The sequence below is a fragment of the Bufo bufo genome, chromosome 7 (genome assembly GCF_905171765.1).
Source record: "Bufo bufo chromosome 7, aBufBuf1.1, whole genome shotgun sequence".
Taxonomy (NCBI): Eukaryota; Metazoa; Chordata; class Amphibia; order Anura; family Bufonidae; genus Bufo; species Bufo bufo.
Window position 1 is genome coordinate 75,177,413 of NC_053395.1, and position 22,670 is coordinate 75,200,082.

Below are 22,670 nucleotides of genomic sequence, written 5' to 3' on the forward strand. Positions count from 1 at the left end.
GGAACTCTTAGCCCGCCAGCTTTTACCATACAAGTTGGTGGAGTCTGAGGCCTTCAAAAAATTTGTAGCTATTGGGACACCGCAGTGGAAGGTACCCGGCCAAATTTTTTTTTCACAAAAGGCAATCCCCAACCTGTACTCTATTGTGGAAAAGGAAGTCATGGCATGTCTGGCACACAGTGTTGGGGCAAGGGTCCATCTGACCACTGATACCTGGTCTGCAAAGCACGGTCAGGGCAGGTATATCACGTACACTGCGCATTGGGTAAACCTGCTGACGGCTGCCAAGCATGGAATGTGTGGCTCTGCAGAGGAGTTGGTGACACCGCCACGACTTGCAGGCAGGCCTGCTGCCAACTCCTCTACTCCTCCTACTCCATCCTCTTCCATAACCTCCTCGGCTGAGTCCTCTTCTGCTGCTGCGTCTTGCTCCACATCAACTGCACCCCCCCAGCTCCCCAGGGGCTATTACACATCCCGGATACGACAGTGTCACGCCGTCTTGGGGTTGACTTGCCTGAAAGCAGAGAGTCACACCGGACCAGCACTCCTGTCCGCCCTGAACGCACAGGTGGATCAATGGCTGACTCCGCACCAACTGGAGATCGGCAAAGTGGTGTGTGACATCTGAAGCAATTTGTTGGCGTCATTGAATTTGGGCAAGTTGACACATAAGCCGTGCATGGCACATGTGTTGAATCTGATTGTACAACGCTTTGTGCATAAGTACCAGGCTTACAGGACGTCCTCAATCAGGCCAGGAAGGTGTGTGGCCATTTCAGGCGTTCCTACACGGCAATGGCGCACTTTTCAGATATCCAGCAGCGAAAAAACATGCCAGTGAGGCGCTTGATTTGCGACAGCCCGACAAGTTGGAATTCAACACTCCTAATGTTTGACCGCCTGCTCCAACAAGAAATAGCCGTCAACGAGTATTTGTATGACCGGGGTGCTAGGACAACCTCTGCGGAGCTGGGAATTTTTTTGCCACGTTACTGCACGCTCATGCGCAATGCCTGTAGGCTCATGTGTCCTTTTGAGGAGGTGACAAACCTAGTCAGTCGCACTGAAGGCACCATCAGCGACATCATCCCATTTGTTTTCTTCCTGGAGCGTGCCCTGCGAAGAGTGCTGGATCAGGCCGTAGATGAGCGTGAAGAGGAAGAGGAAGAGTTGTGGTCACCATCACCACCAGAAACAGCCATATCAGCATTGCTTGCTGGACCTGCGGCAACGCTGGAAGAGGAGTCTGAAGAAGAGGAGTCAGAGGAGGAATGTGGCTTTGAGGAGGAGGAGGAAGACCAACCACAGCAGGAATCCCAGGGTGCTCGTTGTCACCTATCTGTTGTACTTGGCTGGGGGAAGGACAGACCTTCAGTGAGATCAGTGAGGACGAGGAACGGGACATGATGAGTAGCTCGGCATCCAACCTTGTGCAAATGGGGTCTTTCATGCTGTCGTGCCTGTTGAGGGACCCTCATATAAAAAGGCTGAAGGAGAACGACCTGTACTGGGTGGCCACGCTACTAGACCCCCGGTATAAGCAGAAAGTGCCTGAAATGTTACCAAATTACCGGAAGTCGGAAAGGATGCAGCAGTTCCAAAATAAATGAAAAAGTATGCTTTACACAGCGTATAAGGGTGATGTCACAGCACAACGGACATCTAATAGGGGAAGAGGTGATAGTAATCCTCCTCCTACCCTGACCACGCCGGCAAGGACAGGACGCTTTACAGACGTGTTGTTGATGGAGGACATGCAGAGCTTTTTAAGTCCTATGCATCGCCACAGCCCTTCGGGGTCCACCCTCAGAGAACGACTCGACCGACAGGTAGCAGACTACCTCGCCTTAACTGCAGATATCGACACTCTGAGGAGCGATGAACCCCTTGGCTGCTGGGTGGGCAGGCTTGACCTGTGGCCTGAGCTATCCCAATTTGCGATAGAACTTCTGGCCTGCCCCGCTTCAAGTGCCCTGTCAGAAAGGACCTTCAGTGCAGCAGGAGGTATTGTCACTGAGAAGAGAAGTCGCCTAGGTCAAAAAAGTCTAGATTACCTCACCTTTATTAAGATGAATGAGGCATGGATCCCGAAGGGACTGACAGTGGGTGATACATTTGACTAAAAAAGGCCTGGTGATGAGATGAGCTGCCTTGGGCTAAAAATGGTCCACATACTGCTGTATGTTATCTCTGCATGCCGGATGACTTGCGTGACTTATCTGCCACCAACTAGGGTTCAAGCCGCAATGTTTTAGTGCACTTTCTGCCTAGAAAACAATAATTTTTCTGGCCGCTGCTACAGCAGTGGCTGCAACAATACCAAATTTTTCTGGCATGTGTACATGCCTAATTGTTCTGGCCTCTGGTGCTGCACTGTGGCTGCAAAAACAAAACAAAAAAAAAGGCACATACAGTACAGACCAAAAGTTTGGACACACCTTCTCATTCAAAGAGTTTTCTTTATTTTCATGACTATGAAGGCATCAAAACTATGAATTAACACATGTGGAATTATATACATAACAAACAAGTGTGAAACAACTGAAAATATGTCATATTCTAGGTTCTTCAAAGCAGCCACCTTTTTCTTTGATTACTGCTTTGCACACTCTTGGCATTCTCTTGATGAGCTTCAAGAGGTAGTCCCCTGAAATGGTCTTCCAACAGTCTTGAAGGAGTTCCCAGAGATGCTTAGCACTTGTTGGCCCTTTTGCCTTCACTCTGCGGTCCAGCTCACCCCAAACCATCTTGATTGGGTTCAGGTCCGGTGACTGTGGAGGCCAGGTCATCTGGCGCAGCACCCCATCACTCTCTTTCATGGTCAAATAGCCCTTACTTTCAAAGTTTTCCCAATTTTTCGGCTGACTGACTGACCTTCATTTCTTAAAGTAATGATGGCCACTCGTTTTTTTTTTTTACTTAGCTGCTTTTTTCTTGCCATAATACAAATTCTAACAGTCTATTCAGTAGGACTATCAGCTGTGTATCCACCTGACTTCTCCTCAACGCAACTGATGGTCCCAACCCCATTTATAAGGCAAGAAATCCCACTAATTAAGGCCTCTTTCACACTTGCGTTGTCCGGATCCGGCGTGTACTCCACTTGCCGGAATTACACTCCGGATCCGGAAAAACGCAAGTGTACTGAAAGCATTTGAAGACGGAACCGTCTTCCAAATGCGTTAAGTGTTACTATGGCACCCAGGACGCTATTAAAGTCCTGGTTGCCATAGTAGGAGCGGGGAGCAGGGGAGCGGTATACTTACAGTCCGTGCGGCTCCCGGGGCGCTCCAGAATGACGTCAGAACGCCCCATGCGCATGGATGACGTGATCCATGCGATCACGTGATCCATGCGCTTGGGGCGCCCTGACGTCACTCTGGAGCGCCCGGGGAGCCGCACGGACGGTAAGTATGCTGCTCCCCCGCTCCCCGCTACACTTTACCATGGCTGCCAGGACTTTAGCGTCCCGGCAGCCATGGTAACCATTCAGAAAAAGCTAAATGTCAGCTTCGGCAATGCGCCGAAACGACGTTTAGCTTAAGGCCGGATCCAGATCAATGCCTTTGAATGGGCATTTATTCCGGATCCGGGCTTGCGGCAAGTGTTCCGGATTTTTGGCCGGAGCAAAAAGCGCAGCATGCTGCGGTATTTTCTCCGGCCAAAAAACGTTCCGTTCCGGAACTGCAGACATCCTGATGCATCCTGAACGGATTTCTCTCCATTCAGAATGCATTAGGATAATCCTGATCAGGATTCTTCCGGCATAGAGCCCCGACGACGGAACTCTATGCCGGAAGACAAGAACGCAAGTGTGAAAGAGCCCTAAACCTGACAGGGCACACCTGTGAAGTGAAAACCATTTCAGGGGACTACCTCTTGAAGCTCATCAAGAGAATGCCAAGAGTGTGCAAAGCAGTAATCAAAGCAAAAGGTGGCTACTTTGAAGAACCTAGAATGTTACATATTTTCTGTTGTTTCACACTTGTTTGTTATGTATAGAATTCCACATGTGTTAATTCATAGTTTTGATGCCTTCAGTGTGAATCTACAATTTTCATAGTCATGAAAATAAAGAAAACTCTTTGAATGAGAAGGTGTGTCCAAACTTTTGGTCTGTACTGTACATGTGTCAATTCCCCTTCGTGATCGTTACCTTGTTGTGGTGAAAGGGCTTGCGTATCACAATGAAGCGACCACCTCTATGAGTGTGTTGACAATGGCAATGTTGGCACACCCCAGATGATAAGGTCATTGCTTCATTGTGAACAGACCAAAAGCGATCGGCTGGATAATTTTGCATAGAAAAAACATTAATTTTCTTTGTGATCATCCAAGGTGATCATTAAAGCCTACTAGGCCAACAATGGGCCCACACTGCAGAATCATTGTTTTCTCGGTCACTTAACTGTCACTGAACTACCTCAGCACGACCATAGACTTTGAAAAAACCACATTGCCTGCAATCTCCCAAACGTGCGCACGAGCACAGTCATCACTACACCAAGATTGACGCATAGAGGAATAAAATTTATGTCATGAGTGTATCAACTATTGACAACTCTTTGCGGTTGTCTAAAATCTATTCCATACACGTCCCCTGATAGGGGACGTAACAGGGATTAAACTGATAGGAATAGCACTACTTAACACACCACTCATATCTGGTGGCACAGTACATTGCAAGGCGTACGTGTAGTGCCCCAAATTGGAAGTAAGAGGACCGACCAAGCATCTTTTTCCATCTCCCAGTTCCTAATATCTATTCCATACACGTCCCCTGATAGGGGACGTAACAGGGATTAAACTGATAGGAATAGTACTACTTAAACACACTACTCATATTGGGATTGCACAGTACATTACACGGCGCACGAGCAGTGCCCCAAATTGGAGGTAAGAGGACCGACCAAGCATCTTTTTCCATCTCCCGGTTCCTAAAATCTATTCTATACATGTCCCCTGATAGGGGACGTAACAGGGATTAAACTGATAGGAATAGTACTACTTAAACACACCACTCATATCTGGTGGCACAGTACATTGCAAGGCGTACGCGCAGTGCCCCAAATTGGAAGTAAAAGGATCGACCAAGCATCTTTTTCCATCTCACGGTTCCTAAAATCTATTCCATACACCGGCCCCTGATAGGGGACAAAACAGAGATTAAACTGTTAAGAACAGATTTTTTTTAATTTAAAAAAAAAAGACGACAGCCTCTGCGGAGCTGGGTATTTTTTGGCTGCGTTACTGAACGCTCATGCACAATGGCTGTAGGCTCATGCATCTTTTTGCGGAGGTGACAAACCTGGCAGTCAAACCCAAGGCAACATCATCGACCTCATCCCATATGCATTTTTTCTGGGGCGTGCCCTGCGAAGAGTGCTGGATCAGGCTGTAGATGAGCATGAAGAGGAAGAGTTGTGGTCACCATCACCACCAGAAGCAGCCTTGTCGTCATCGATTGCTAGACCTGCGGCAATGCAGAGAGAGGAGTCTGAAGAAGAGGAGTCAGAGGATGAAAGTGGCTTTGAGGAGGTGGAAGACAAACCACAGCAGGCGTCCCAGGGGGCTTGTTGTCGCCTTTCAGGGACCCTTGGTGTTGTATGTGGCTGGGTGGAGGAAGAGACATTCAATGACGTCAGTGAGGACAAGGAACGGGACATGGCTAGCTTGGTATCCAACCTTGTGCAAATGGGGAGTTTGCGGTTGTGCAAATGGACTGTTTGTGGTTGTTTGGTCTGTCACTGTGAAGCGGGCGTAACCCTTACATTACCTGATCAATACAACATCATACCTGATGTTTTAAAGCACGTTATTCAAAACAATTTAGGAATGTTAGGTGATTTATGCCCTTTATGGATTAAAACCCGACTCTGCGTCAACTACGCAATTTTCCATGGGAGTTTTGCCATGGATCCCCCTCCGGCATGCCACAGTCCAGGTGTTAGTCCCCTTGAAACAACTTTTCCATCACTATTGTGGCCAGAAGGAGTCCCTGTGGGTTTTAAAATTCGCCTGCCTATTGAAGTCTATGGCGGTTCGCCCGGTTCGCCCGTTCGCGAACATTTGCAAAAATTCACGTTCGCCGTTCGCGAACTGAAAATGTTATGTTTGCGACATCTCTATATATCAATAATATACTTTCCATATTATGAATTTAGACAGTGCTACATTTGTCTGCAGTTGTGCTGCGTTACCGCATCTACACAGAGTGAAAAACACTATTTGGAGAAATAATTTAGACTGGTGTGATTTACCAGTTGACCCACCAAAAAACTGATTGAAACAGGGATTTTATATACCAATAATATACTTTCTGTATATTGCATTTAGGTAGTGCAGTATTTGTTTGCGGATTTGCTGCGTTACCGCATCTACACAGAGTGAAAAACACTATTTAAAGAAATAATTTCTATTGGTGTAATTAACCATTTGCCCTCCAAAAAACTTATTGAAGCAGGGATTTTATATACCAACTAGACATTAAGCCCGTTATAATAACGGGCGCTAGAACAGTAGTGTATTTGGCTGTCCTGTACCACCTGATGGATGTGTCATGGTTCAAAGTTCTTCACAATTTAAAATAATATGGCGGGCGTGAATGTCGCCATATATTCACCTATTTAGCGAACAGCGAACAAGTAAAGTTTGCCGCGAAACGACCGCAGGGCGAACCAGAAGGCCATCTCTACCATCAACCATGCACGGACACATCTGGCGCTCCCAGGAAGCCGGCATATGGCTCTGGTGTGTTTTTTTTTTTTTTACCTGTTTGCTGCTGACAATAGTTTTGCCATTTGCAGCCTGTGATGTCAATGCATAAGTCGCGGTAAGCTCAACACTCACCTACGGACCACCGCCTTAAGAAGGCACCTGGCCTCCCATCATCGAGCCCAGTGGGAGCAACACCGTCAGAACCCACAAAGCGACACTCCTGGCGCTCCACATCCTGCCTCTACTTCTCCTCTCTCCTCCCATTTGTCCTCCACTCCACCTTCCACCACGCCATCGCCGCGTTCATCTGGCAGAAGGCAGGCTTCGGTGGCCCAAACGTTCGAGCGTAAAAATTTAATGACGCCGGATAACCCTCTTGCCCAACGGCTGACCGCTGGCTTGTCAGAACTGCTAGCCCGTTAACTACTTACATATAAACTGGTGGACTCGGAGGCCTTTAGAAAATTTGTGGCCATTGGCACACCACAAAGGAATGTCTCCGGAAGGAAATGTTTCTCCCAGAAAGGCATCCCAGAGCAATATGGCCACGTTCAGCGGCAATTGAATATATCTCTGGCACATAGTGTCGGTACCAAGATACATCTGACCAAAGACACGTGGTCTAGCAAAGATGAGAAGTGAAGGTGCATAACTTTCACTGCCCGCTGGGTGAACCTTCTGACGGCCGTCAAGCATGCAACCCCTGGCACCCGTGTGGATTTGGTGTTACCGCCACGGATTGCATGCGGGCCTGCCTCTTCTTCTCCTCCTCCTACTCCATCCTCCATCTCCTCCTCGGCTCCTCAGACATCTGATTTGTGATAGCCCGACATGCTGGAACTCCACCTTGTATATGCTTGATAGGCAGCAATGTGCCGTTAATGACTACCTGTATGAAGTCTGCAGCAGGACAGGTTCTACGGAGCTTGGTTCCTTTTTACCGTGCCAGTGGCTGCTCATGCGCGATGCATACCGACTTTTGTGTCCATTTGATGAGATCACCAAACTGGTCAGTCACAGCCAGGGCACCATCAGTGACATCGTACCTTACGCCTTCTTTCTGGAGCGTACATTGCGTTGTGTCATTGATCAAGCCGTCGAGGAGCAGGAGCTAGAAGATGAGGAAGTCGCAATGCTGAATGAATTCCCAGGGGGGTCTACTCCATATGAGACAAGTCAGCAGGAGTCTGAAGAGGAGTCAGAGAAGGATTGTGGCTTGGCGGAGGAGGAAGAAGAGCAGGCTTTGAGAGGGACTTTAAAGTTTTCAGGGATCCCTGGTGTTGTCCGTGGATGGGGGGTGGATACAAAGGAATACATTCTCCTGGGCGATGAGCAGGAGGGCCTTAATGTTACTAGCATCACAGAGGGCTGTCAGAATGCAGCATTTCCAGGCCTTGCTGTAAGAGATGCTGCATTCTGCTGTTGCAGGTGCTGGCAGAGGAATTTCCACCCACAGTGAAACAGGTGCAGGTACCAATCCTACCACGCCTGCAAGAAGAGGGCAGTTTGAAAATGTGTTGGTCACTTCAGATATGAGATCATTCTCGCAACCAACCCATCGAGAGCCGCCCTCTGGATCGAGCCTCAGGAAACCCCTAGACCGACAAGTGTCCGACTACATCGGGTTAACGGCCGATGTGGACGCTCTCAGAAGCGAGGAACCCCTGGACTAATAAGAGTGCAGGCTTGACCTGTGGCCAGAGCTGGCACAATTTGCCATGGAACACTTGTCTTGCCCCTCGTCGAGTGTCCTGTCCGAAAGGACGTTCAGCGCAGCAGGGGGGATCGTGACCAATAAGCGCACTTGCCTAGCTCCAGCAGTGTGGACTACCTCACATTTCTAAAAATGAATGAGGCATGGATCTCGGAGGAATTGAACACCTGTGACGACTACGTGTAATTGAATTTCCTCATGCCAGCCCACAAATATCCGCCACTGCTCAGAACAAAGAATGGTCTTTGTCTTATGTATATACAGTGACATAAAAGACCTTTTCTGTCAGGTGAATTCCTAATTTTTGGGGCCTCTACTCCAGTGGTCTACAGAAATTTATTTATCCAGTGACCGCCTAATGTACCTCCAGACACATAAAAACGAGTTCTTTTCTGTCAGGTGAATGCCAAATTTTTGGGGCCTGTACTGGCCTACAGTAATTTTTTTTTGGCAATGACCGTCAAATATACCTCCAGTCACATAATCACTTGTTCTTTTCTGTCAGGTGAATGCCTAATTTTTGGGGCCTGTACTCCTCTGGTCTACAGTAAAATTGTCATCCACTGACGATCTAATATACCTTCAGCCACATAATCACTTGTTGTTTTCTGTCAGGTTAATGCCTAATTTTTGGGACCTGTACTTCTCTGGTCTACAGTAAAATTGTCATCCACTGACCATCTAATATATCTTCAGCCACATAATCACTTGTTTTCTGTCAGGTGAATGCATAATTTTTGGTGCCTGTACTCCACTGGCCTATAGTAAAATTGTTATACATTGACAGCCTAATATTAGGGATGAGCGAACCCGAACTGTATAGTTTTGGGGTTTCCGTGACACGGACTCGAACCCGAACATTTTCGTAAAAGTCTGTGTTCGGGTTCGGTGTTCGGCGCTTTCTTGGCGCTTTTTGAAAGGCTGCAAAGCAGCCAATCAACAAGCGTCATACTACTTGCCCCAAGAGGCCATCACAGCCTTGCCTACTATTGGCATGGCTGTGATTGGCCAGTGCAGCATGTGACCCAGCCTCTATATAAGCTTGGGTCACGTTGCGCTGCACGTCACTCTGCTGATTGAAGCATAGGGAGAGGTTGCAGCTGCGACGTTAGGGCGAGATTAGGCAGTGATTAACTCCTCCAAAAGACTTTATTCTGTGATCGATCTGCAGCTGTGGATCATTGAAGTGCTAGTATTGACTTGCTCACTTTTTTGAGGCTGCCCAGAGCGTTTTTAGATCACTTTTTTTCTGGGGTGATCGGCGGCCATTTTGTGACTTGTGGTGCTCCAGCACAAGCTATCACCAAGTGTATTTAACCATCAATAGTGTGGTTATTTTGTGCTATATCCTACATCAGCTGCAGGCTGAGCCTGTGTCACCGAAGTGCATTTAACCATCAACAGTCTGGTTATTTTTTGGCCATATACTACATCAGCTGCAGCTGAGCCTGTGTCACCGAAGTGCATTTAACCATCAACAGTCTGATTATTTTTTGCCCATATACTACATCTGGTGCAGGCTGAGCCTGTGTCACCCAAGTGCATTTAACCATCAACAGTGTGGTTATTTTTTGGCCATATACTACATCAGGGGCAAGTTGAGCCTGTCACCCAGCGCCTAAAAAATAGACCTGACATTTCTATTCAACCAAATCTGTACTGTTTTAGCTGGTCAAGTTATTTGTAGTGACCGTAAAAGCACACTTTTTGTTCTGGGTTGAAAAACTATTCCCAAATTTGCCATTCTCAAAATAACTAGTTTCTGGTATATGAGGCCTGCTTGAAATCTATCCCAAAAAGGATATCTTACATTGAAGGTACTGATAGTGTCATTCAGAAAAACCTAAGACACACGCTACCGTGCAGATAGAAGTCTGATTCTGAGATTAAACCTTAACCTGTCACACATTGCAAAAAAAAACATGTCTCACATTTCTATTCAAGCAAATCTGTACTGTTTTAGCTGGTCAAGTTATTTGTAGTGACCGTAAAAGCACATTTTTTTTTCTGGGTTGAAAAACTATTCCCAAATTTGCCATTCTCAAAATAACTAGTTTCTGGTATTTGAGGCCTACTTGAAATCTATCCCAAAAAGGATATCTTACATTGAAGGTACTGATAGTGTCATTCAGAAAAACCTAAGACACACGCTACCGTGCAGATAGAAGTCTGATTCTGAGATTAAACCTTAACCTGTCACACAGTGCAAAAAAAAACAGCTCTCACATTTCTATTCAAGCAAATCTGTACTGTTTTAGCTGGTCAAGTTATTTGTAGTGACCGTAAAAGCACATTTTTTTTTCTGGGTTGAAAAACTATTCCCAAATTTGCCATTCTCAAAATTGTGGTGAACGGGAACAATGAGGAAAACATCTAATAAGGGACGCGGACGTGGACATGGTCGTGGTGGTGTTAGTGGACCCTCTGGTGCTGGGAGAGGACGTGTCCGTTCTGCCACAGCCACACGTCCTAGTGTACCAACTACCTCAGGTCCCAGTAGGCGCCAGAATTTACAGGGATATTTGGTGGGGCCCAATGCCGTTCTAAGGATGGTAAGGCCTGAGCAGGTACAGGCATTAGTCAATTGGGTGGCCGACAGTGCATCCAGCACGTTCACATTATCTCCCAAGCAGTCTTCTGCAGAAATCGCACAGATGGCGCATGAAAACCAAGCCCATCAGTCTGTCACATCACCCCCATGCATATCAGGGAAACTGTCTGAGCCTCAAGTTATGCAGCAGTCTCTTATGCTGTTTGAAGACTCTGCTGCCAGGGTTTCCCAAGGGCATCCACCTAGCTCTTCACCAGGGGTGGAAGAGATAGAATGCACTAACGCACAACCACTTATGTTTCCTGATAATGAGGACATGGGAATACCACCTCAGCACGTCTCTGATGATGACGAAACACAGGTGCCAACTGCTGCGTCTTTCTGCAGTGTGCAGACTGAACAGGAGGTCAGGGATCAAGACTGGGTGGAAGACGATGCAGGGGACGATGAGGTCCTAGACCCCACATGGAATGAAGGTCGTGCCACTGACTTTCAGAGTTCGGAGGAAAAGGCAGTGGTGAGACCGAGCCAACAGCGTAGCAAAAGAGGGAGCAGTGGGCAAAATCAGAACACCCGCCGCCAAGAGACTCCGCCTGCTACTGACCGCCGCCATCTGGGACCGAGCACTTCAAAGGCAGCTTCAAGGAGTTCCCTGGCATGGCACTTCTTCAAACAATGTGCTGATGACAAGACCCGAGTGGTTTGCACGCTGTGCCATCAGAGCCTGAAGCGAGGCATTAACGTTCTGAACCTTAGCACAACCTGCATGACCAGGCACCTGCATGCAAAGCATGAACTGCAGTGGAGTAAACACCTTAAAAACAAGGAAGTCACTCAGGCTCCCCCTGCTGCCTCTTCTGCTGCTGCCGCCTCGGCCTCTTCTGCTGCTGCCACCGCCTCGGCATCTTCTGCTGCTGCTGCCGCCGCCTCGGCCTCTTCCTCTGCCTCTGGCGGAACGTTGGCACCTGCCGCCCAGCAAACATGGGATGTACCACCAACACCACCACCTGCGTCACCAAGCATCTCAACCATGTCACACGGCAGCGTTCAGCTCTCCATCTCACAAACATTTGAGAGAAAGCGTAAATTCCCACCTAGCCACCCTCGATCCCTGGCCCTGAATGCCAGCATTTCTAAACTACTGGCCTATGAAATGCTGTCATTTAGGCTGGTGGACACACACAGCTTCAAACAGCTCATGTCACTTGCTGTCCCACAGTATGTTGTTCCCAGCCGCCACTACTTCTCCAAGAGAGCCGTGCCTTCCCTGCACAAACAAGTGTCTGATAAAATCAAGTGTGCACTGCGCAACGCCATCTGTGGCAAGGTCCACCTAACCACAGATACGTGGACCAGTAAGCACGGCCAGGGACGCAATATCTCCCTAACTGCACACTGGGTAAATGTAGTGGCGGCTGGGCCCCAGGAGGAGAGCTGTTTGGCGCACGTCTTTCCGCCGCCAAGGATCGCAGGGCAACATTCTTTGCCTCCTGTCTCCTCCTCCTCCTACTCAGCTTCCTCCTCCTCTTCTTCCACCTGCTCATCCAGTCAGCCACACACCTTCACCACCAACTTCAGCACAGCCCGGGGTAAACGTCAGCAGGCCATTCTGAAACTCATATGTTTGGGGGACAGGCCCCACACCGCACAGAAGTTGTGGCGGGGTATAGAACAAACAGACCGACGAGTGGTTGCTGCCGGTGAGCCTCAAACCCGGACTGGTGGTGTGCGATAATGGGCGAAATCTCGTTGCAGCTCTGGGACTAGCCGGTTTGACGCACATCCCTTGCCTGGCGCATGTGCTGAATTTGGTGGTGCAGAAGTTCATTCGCAACTACCCCGACATGTCAGAGCTGCTGCATAAAGTGCGGGCCGTCTGTTCACACTTCCGGCGTTCACACCCTGCCGCTGCTCGCCTGTCTGCGCTACAGCGTAACTTCGGCCTTCCCGCTCACCGCCTCATATGCGACGTACTAACCAGGTGGAACTCAACTTTGCATATGCTGGACAGACTGTGCGAGCAGCAGTAGGCCATAGTGGAGTTTCAGCTGCAGCACGCACGGGTCAGTCGCACTGTGGATCAGACACACTTCACCACCAATGACTGGGCCTCCATGCGAGACCTGTGTGCCCTGTTGCGCTGTTTCGAGTACTCCACCAACATGGCTAGTGGCGATGACGCCGTTATCAGCGTTACAATACCACTTCTATGTCTCCTTGAGAAAACACTTAGGGCGATGATGGAAGAGGAGGTGGCCCAGGAGGAAGAGGAGGAAGAGGGGTCATTTTTAGCACTTTCAGGCCAGTCTCTTCGAAGTGACTCAGAGAGAGGTTTTTTGCAACACCAGAGGCCAGGTACAAATGTGGCCAGACAGGGCCCACTACTGGAGGACGAGGAGGACGAGGATGAGGAGGAGGTGGAGGAGGATGAGGATGAAGCATGTTCACAGCGGGGTGGCACCCAAAGCAGCTCGGGCCCATCACTGGTGCGTGGCTGGGGGGAAACACAGGACGATGACGATACGCCTCCCACAGTGGACAGCTTGTCCTTACCTCTGGGCAGCCTGGCACACATGAGCGACTACATGCTGCAGTGCCTGCGCAACGACAGCAGAGTTGCTCACATTTTAACGTGTGTGGACTACTGGGTTGCCACCCTGCTGGATCCCCGGTACAAAGACAATGTGCCCACCTTACTTCCTACACTGGAGCGTGATAGGAAGATGCGCGAGTACAAGCGCACGTTGGTAGACGCGCTACTGAGAGCATTCCCAAATGTCACAGGGGAACCAGTGGAAGCCCAAGGCGAAGGCAGAGGAGGAGCAAGAGGTCGCCAACGCAGCTGTGTCACGCCCAGCTCCTCTGAGGGCAGGGTTAGCATGGCAGAGATGTGGAAAAGTTTTGTCAACACGCCACAGCTAAGTGCACCACCACCTGATACGGAACGTGTTAGCAGGAGGCAACATTTCACTAGCATGGTGGAACAGTACCTGTGCACACCCCTCCACGTACTGACTGATGGTTCGGCCCCATTCAACTTCTGGGTCTCCAAATTGTCCACGTGGCCAGAGCTAGCCTTTTATGCCTTGGAGGTGCTGGCCTGCCCGGCGGCCAGCGTTTTGTCTGAACGTGTATTCAGCACGGCAGGGGGCGTCATTACAGACAAACGCAGCTGCCTGTCTACAGCCAATGTGGACAAGCTGACGTTCATAAAAATGAACATGGCATGGATCCCACAGGACCTGTCCATCCCTTGTGCAGATTAGATATTAACTACCTCCCCTTAACAATATATTATTCTACTCCAGGGCACTTCCTCATTCAATACTATTTTTAATTTCATTTTACCATTATATTGCGGGGCAACCCAAAGTTGAATGAACCTCTCCTCTGTCTGGGTGCCGGGGCCTAAATGTGTGACAGTGGCCTGTTCCAGTGGTGGGTGACGTGAAGCCTGATTCTCTGCTATGACATGAAGACAGATTCTGTGCTGACATAAGGCCAGATTCTCTGTTACAGGACCTCTCTCCTCTGTCTGGGCGCCGGGGCCTAAATGTGTGACAGTGGCCTGTTCCAGTGGTGGGTGACGTGAAGCCTGATTCTCTGCTATGACATGAAGACTGATTCTGCGCTGACATAAGGCCAGATTCTCTGTTACGGGACCTCTCTCCTCTGCCTGGGTGCCTGGGCCTAAATGTGTGACAGTGGCCTGTTCCAGTGGTGGGTGACGTGAAGCCTGATTCTCTGCTATGACATGAAGACAGATTCTGTGCTGACATACGGCCAGATTCTCTGTTACAGGACCTCTCTCTTCTGTCTGGGTGCCTGGGCCTAAATGTGTGACAGTGGCCTGTTCCAGTGGTGGGTGACGTGAAGCCTGATTCTCTGCTATGACATGAAGACAGATTCTGTGCTGACATAACGCCAGATTCTCTGTTACAGGACCTCTCTCCTCTGTCTCGGTGCCTGGGCCTAAATGTGTGACAGTGGCCTGTTCCAGTGGTGGGTGACGTGAAGCCTGATTCTCTGCTATGACAAGAAGACTGATTCTGCGCTGACATAAGGCCAGATTCTCTGTTACGGGACCTCTCTCCTCTGCCTGGGTGCCTGGGCCTAAATGTGTGACAGTGGCCTGTTCCAGTGGTGGGTGACGTGATGACTGATTTTCTGCTATGACATGAAGACAGATTCTGTGCTGACATAATGCCAGATTCTCTGTTACAGGACCTCTCTCCTCTGTCTGGGTGCCGGGGCCTAAATGTGTGACAGTGGCCTGTTCCAGTGGTGGGTGACGTGATGCCTGATTCTCTGCTATGACATGAAGACTGATTCTGCGCTGACATAAGGCCAGATTCTCTGTTACGGGACCTCTCTCCTCTGCCTGGGTGCCTGCGCCTAAATGTGTGACAGTGGCCTGTTCCAGTGGTGGGTGACGTGATGCCTGATTTTCTGCTATGACATGAAGACAGATTCTGTGCTGACATAAGGCCAGATTCTCTGTTACAGGACCTCTCTCCTCTGTCTGGGTGCCGGGGCCTAAATGTGTGACAGTGGCCTGTTCCAGTGGTGGGTGACGTGATGCCTGATTCTCTGCTATGACATGAAGACTGATTCTGTGCTGACATAAGGCCAGATTCTCTGTTACAGGACCTCTCTCCTCTGTCTGGGTGCCTGGGCCTAAATGTGTGACAGTGGCCTGTTCCAGTGGTGGGTGACGTGAAGCCTGATTCTCTGCTATGACATGAAGACTGATTCTGCGCTGACATAAGGCCAGATTCTCTGTTACGGGACCACTCTCCTCTGCCTGGGTGCCTGGGCCTAAATGTGTGACAGTGGCCTGTTCCAGTGGTGGGTGACGTGAAGCCTGATTCTCTGCTATGACATGAAGACTGATTCTGCGCTGACATAAGGCCAGATTCTCTGTTACGGGACCGCTCTCCTCTGTCTGGGTGCCGGGGCCTAAATGTGTGACAGTGGCCTGTTCCAGTGGTGGGTGACGTGAATCCTGATTCTCTGCTATGACATGAAGACTGATTCTGTGCTGACATGAAGCCAGATTCTCTGCTATGGCATGAAGAGACTGATTCTGTGCTGACATGAAGCCAGATTCTTTGCTATGGCATGAAGAGACTGATTCTCTGCTGACGTGAAACCAGATTCTCTGCTATGGGACCTCTGTCCAATTGATATTGGGTCATTTTTATTTTTTTAATTTTTATTTTAATTCATTTCCCTATCCACATTTGTTTGCAGGGGATTTACCTACATGTTGCTTCCTTTTGCAGCCCTCTAGCTCTTTCCTGGGCTGTTTTACAGCCTTTTTAGTGCCCAAAAGTTCGGGTCCCCATTGACTTCAATGGGGTTCGGGTTCGGGACGAAGTTCGTGTCGGGTTCGGATCCCGAACCCGAACATTTCCGTGAAGTTCGGCCGAACTTCTCGAACCCGAACATTCAGGTGTTCGCTCAACTCTACCTAATATAACTCCAGCTACATAATCACTTGTTCTTTTCTGTCTGGTGAATGCCTAAAGTTTGAGGCCTGTACTCTACTGGCCTGCAGTAAAATTGTTATCCACTTACCGCCTAATATACCTTTAACCACATAATCACTTGTTCTTTTCTGTCCAGTGAATGCATAATTTTTGGGGCCTGTACTCCACTGGCCTGCAGTAAAATTGTTATCCACTGACCGCCTAATATACCTTTAACCACATAATCACTTGTTCTTTTCTGTCCAGTAAATGCATAATTTTTGGGGCCGTACTCCCGTGGCCTAAAATAAACATTTTCTAGGCTCCAGTAGGGCACTTTTTTGAGAGCTTCCCTTTAAGAAGCATAAAAATGGCCCCTGATTAAAATACATATTTTTGGTGGGAATCTTCGCCATTCATCCCCTCTGTTATGTCACTGTCCATGTTGTGGAACTATTTGTGCACTTCTAGTAAGTATTTGGTGGCTGCAAATATAATCTGAAGGTTTTTCAGGTTCGCCTGCCATTAAAGTAAATGGGGTCCGCCTCGAACGCGCGGTTCACGAACATTTGATCGTGAACGCGCGTTCGCGAAACGTCCCGGCCGATGTTCATCCATCACTAATTATCATACAGTTTGCAAATTGGGATGTATTTGATGTGAAAATCATTTCCTTTTGGACCGCTACCATTTTATTGAAGAAGCTGGATTCTCTCTTTCTATTGGCTACCATTTTATTGGTTTGCAATTACATCCAACTATTATTATTACAAGACACACTTAAAACTGATAAAATATCCTATTATCATGTGCAGTCTTCCTCATATCTCATGCTTTATCGATCCCTATATAAATGAACATTTTTCTGTTTTGGAACCTGAATTTGAAGAAGTTGAATTCAATCCGAATACCAGGAAAAAATTTCCTGCCACTTTGTGGTCACAGATCAGATTTTTTTCTAAAATGGCTGTTGCAGATGTTACAAAGTGAAAGTAAGAATGAAAGATCCCCCATAATGCCATGCAGCCAGCCAGTCAGCAGATAGTCCGCTCCTGTGATGTCATAGCCCTATAAATGCCTCATCCTCCCCGGTCTCCACTATTTTACTGTAAACTTATCACAGGGAGAGATGTGACAGGCACTAGAGACAGTGATTAAGAAAGCCTTTATTTGTAAAAAAATTAGTTTGGAACAGTTCAGGGACAGCACAGGGAAAGTGTAGGGAGATAATAGGTAGACTTTAGGGAGAACATAGGGAGAGTGCAAATGCTAATAGAACAGTATGCCCCTTGGTTCATAGATAAGCAGTTCTATTACACCTTGATGCACTAATTGGGGTGAAAAAGCTGTCCAATACTACTGATATTGTGTTGTCCACATTGTTATATACTTAAGTAATTCTATAAGGCATTGATTCTGTAATTGGGGTGAAATAGAACTTTAAAGGGAACCTGTCATGTGGATATTTGATTATAATCTAACTAATTATATACAATCATTAACTACTAAAAAGTACCTTAGATGTATTCACTTACTGGTGTGACAGATGGTTATCTCATAATATACACACAAAGATGCTGCATGCTAATGAGCTGATTGGAGTCCAGCGTGATGTCATTGAGTCCAGCGTATATTTAATTCAGAGCTATAGTTACTCCCCTGCCCACCTGCTGCTGATTCCTATGGAAACAAACTGTCATTCAGCAGCAGGTGGGCGGGGAGAGTCAGGAGCTCATAAATATTCATGACTCATCATTATCAGCTGGAGCTTTTCAATACAAGATGTTGGCAGATTGAATGGGTCAATTAAAGAAAGTGACCCAGCATTGGGCTAAGAGAATCAATCACTTATTTATGTTGCCCTTAGTTAGGACACCATAAAACTGGTGACAGGTTCCCTTTAAATATTTTTTTACGTATTTTGCTTTACTGCTTGTGTTATAGATAACTAATTTCATTCGGTCTTTATTCTGTAATTGGGGTGAAATAACGCTCTATTTTTTCATGTATTTGCTTTTACACCTTGAGTTATAGATGAGGAACTTCATTAGGCCTTGATTCTGTAGTTGGGTTGAAATTGTGTTCTAATACTACAGATTTTGGGTGTTCACATTGTTTTATACATAAATAATTCCATTAGGCCTTGTTTCTGTAATTGGGGTGAAATAGTTGTTTATTACTACTGATTTTAGGGTGTCCACATTGTTTTATACATAAGTAATTCCACTAGGCATTGTTTCTGTAATTGGAGTGAAATAGCGGTCTAATACTACTGATTTTGGAATGTTCACATTGTTTTATACACAAGTAATTCCACAAGGCCTTATTTCTAATACTACAGATTTTAGGTTGTTCACATTGCTTTTCTATTAGGCCTTGATTCTGTAACTGGGGTGAAATAATGGTCTAATATCACTGATATTGGGGTATGCATATTGTTTTTTACATAAGTAATTCCATTAGACCTTGTTTTTGTAACTGTGGTGAAATAGCAGTCTATTTTTTAAGCATTTGGTTTTAAACCTTACTGACAGGGAATGTCCCACAGGATTGGCGCATGGCAAATGTGGTGCCAATATTCAAAAAGGGTCCAAAAACAGAGCCTGGAAACTATAGGCCGGTAAGTTTAACATCTGTTGTGGGTAAACTGTTTGAAGGTTTTCTGAGAGATGCTATGTTAGAGCATCTTAACGGAAATAAGCAAATAACGCCATATCAGCATGGCTTCGTGAGGGATCGGTCATGTCAAACTAATTTAATCAGTTTCTATGAGGAGGTAAGTACTAGACTTGACAGCGGCGAATCAATGGATGTCGTGTATCTGGACTTCTCCAAAGCATTTGACACTGTACCTCATAAAAGGTTAGTATATAAAATGAGAATGCTCGGACTCGGAGAAAACGTCTGTAAGTGGGTAAGTAACTGGCTCAATGATAGAAAACAGAGGGTGGTTATTAACAGTACATACTCAGATTGGGTCACTGTCACTAGTGGAGTACCTCAGGGGTCAGTATTGGGCCCTATTCTCTTCAATATATTTATTAATGATCTTGTAGAAGGCTTGCACAGTAAAATATCAATTTTCGCAGATGATACTAAACTGTGTAAAGTAATTAACACTGAAGAGGACAGTATACTACTACAGAGGGATCTGGATAGATTGGAGGCTTGGGCAGATAAGTGGCAGATGAGGTTTAACACTGACAAATGTAAAGTTATGCACATGGGAAGGAATAATGCAAGTCACCCGTACATACTAAATGGTAAAACACTCGGTAACACTGACATGGAAAAGGATCTAGGAATTTTAATAAACAGCAAACTAAGCTGCAAAAAACAGTGTCAGGCAGCTGCTGCCAAGGCCAATAAGATAATGGGTTGCATCAAAAGGGGCATAGATGCCCGTGATGAGAACATATTCCTACTACTTTACAAATCACTGGTCAGACCACACATGGAGTACTGTGTACAGTTCTGGGCTCCTGTAAACAAGGCAGACATAGCAGAGCTGGAGAGGGTCCAGAGGAGGGCAACTAAAGTAATAACTGGAATGGGGCAACTACAGTACCCTGAAAGATTATCAAAATTAGGGTTATTCACGTTAGAAAAAAGACGACTGAGGGGAGATCTAATTACTATGTATAAATATATCAGGGGTCAGTACAGAGATCTATCCCATCATCTATTTATCCCCAGGACTGTGACTGTGACGAGGGGACATCCTCTGCGTTTGGAGGAAAGAAGGTTTGTACACAAACATAGAAAAGGGTTCTTTACGGTAAGAGCAGTGAGACTATGGAACTCTCTGCCTGAGGAGGTGGTGATGGTGAGTACAATAAAGGAATTCAAGAGGGGCCTGGATGTATTTCTGGAGTGTAATAATATTACAGGCTATAGCTACTAGAGAGGGGTCGTTGATCCAGGGAGTTATTCTGATTGCCTGATTGGAGTCGGGAAGGAATTTTTATTCCCCTAAAGTGAGGAAAATTGGCTTCTACCTCACAGGGTTTTTTTGCCTTCCTCTGGATCAACTTGTAGGATGACAGGCCGAACTGGATGGACAAATGTCTTTTTTCGGCCTTATGTACTATGTTACTAATTCCATTAAGCCTTGATTCTCTAATTGAAGTGAAAAAGCAGTCTAATACTACTGCTATTTTATACTTAGTTACTGTTACTTACAGTATGTCCGATATACAGGTGCAAGGGCCTTCCAAAGTGACCAGGCTGTGGCAAAAATGTTTCTGGAGCTGGCAGAAGTAGCAAGAGAAGAAGGGGGGAGGGGGGCTAGTAGCAGCAGTGGCAGCAATAGACCCAAACTTCCAGTGTCATCCAGCGGTCGTGTTTTGACCAGCAACCCAGCTGTCCTTGAATGGTTTACTCGGTCTTCAACATCCTCTTAACTGACATCAGACAACCCCCAGCCAGGAGTCAATGGGTTCCTTTGACACCACCCACGCTTAGTTGGCATGGTCCAGGAACAAGCTCTGTGCCCCACCCTGCCTCTTTCTTTTTTGTTCCTTCTGCTTAGAAATTATTGTATGCTGCTGGCTCTGCTCCGCTTTTCAGCAAGGACAAGATTATTCAGGACAGTCAGCAGCTACTGAACAGCCAGGATTTGGAGGAGAGATCCACTGCTTCCTCCTGTAGGCGGTCAGGTAGCGACGATGAAAGGAAGCAGGTGTTGCGAGTGGTCAGGCACCCGGCCATGAGACTGGTGAGGGTGACATCAGTGACGTGCAGACAGTAGTGGATGATGATGTAGCCGATCACACATGGGAGACAGGTGAAGAGGGGGCTTCATCATTATCATCAAGGGGTGAGTGTGGAAGCTTGCGCGTGAGACTGCGGCTGAGCAAGCAGGGTGAAAGTGTGGCCGTGGGTCAGCAGAGTGGGAGCAGTGTGAGATCTGGAGCCATATGTGTCTAGGTAGACCTGAGGTAGACCATATGCTACTCAGGAGCCTGTCAGGAAACAACTAGCAGTACACGGGTTCATAGAGCCAGTAGCAGGCAGTGAGTACGCAGTGGTGGGGGTAAAATGCCATATTCAGAGGATGTCAGATTGGCCGTGTGTAGAATCTGTGGGCAGAAGGTGAAACGTGGTCAGGGCACCACAGCCCTGCATCAACAAATGCAACATCACCATAAAGTGGCCTGGGAAAACCATGGCGCTAATGTTGTGGTACAGCCTGAGGTATCTCCTAGTGGCCCGCAACTCTTTTCCAGCAGTCAAGGCTCCACCTCCTCAGCAGAAGGGAGCTGTATTCATTTCCCATCATCTAATGGTCCTGATGCTCCTCCTCCTACTCTCCATCACTCATTTAGCCAGCAATCGATCGCAAAGTCGATTGCAAAATAACAACAGTATGCATGCGCTCATCCAATGGCACAGAAGCTGAACATGCTCCTGGCCAAGTTGCTGGTACTACAGTCCCTCCCTTTCCAGGTCCCATGCACAAATGGTGAGATGCATGCTGAGTGGCTTGTGTAGTGACAGTCGTATTATCGCTACAGGCTCTCCACCACATTACACTCTTCCTACCGCTCCAAAATGGGGGCCTTTTTTAACCTGCTGATAGAAAAGATAAATTAACTACTATCGAGACCTCCTATGTAGTCAGTTGGTCGCTGCCTATCCTCATGAAGTTCTGACCGGGGGGACACTCTGCGCTCATGTTCCACTGCCATGACTGCTGGAGGTGGGTGTAGGGCAGGAGCAGCAGCAGCTCCATCAGCAGCAACAACTTAAGTCTGGAGTCTCTAATGAGCACTGTTCTCCACCTGCCTACTGAAGAAACTACCCAGCAGCAGCAGGACATGGAGCAGAACCTGAACCAGCAGATGGTAGTATACTTGAAGTGCACCCTGCCACCCCAGAACCAAAATCCCCAGGACTACTTGGAAGACAAATTTGAATTGTGGCCACAACTCTCTAAGTTTATCCTGGACAAGCTTTCCAGTCCAGCCAGTAGTGTGGCATCAGAGTGGGTGTTTAGTGCGGCAGGGCCATTGTTACCCCAAAGAGAACTCTCCTTTTAGCACAAAATGTTAAAATATTAATCTTTGTAAAGATAAATCATGCATGTATCAGCTAAGATTTCCGCATGCCAGTGCCTGATGCATCAGACTAGATCATTCTGGGCGCCACACCAAAACATTATGAAAAATGGCCCATTACTTCTGGCCACGTGCTTCAGCCACTATTCTGATGC

General features: G+C 47.3%; 1 pseudogene; it reads right to left on the reverse strand.

Annotated features, from left to right (window-relative positions):
* Window positions 1-5,036: 5,036 nt before the first annotated feature.
* LOC121009091 lies at window positions 5,037-5,216 on the reverse strand (annotated as a pseudogene).
* Window positions 5,217-22,670: the final 17,454 nt, after the last annotated feature.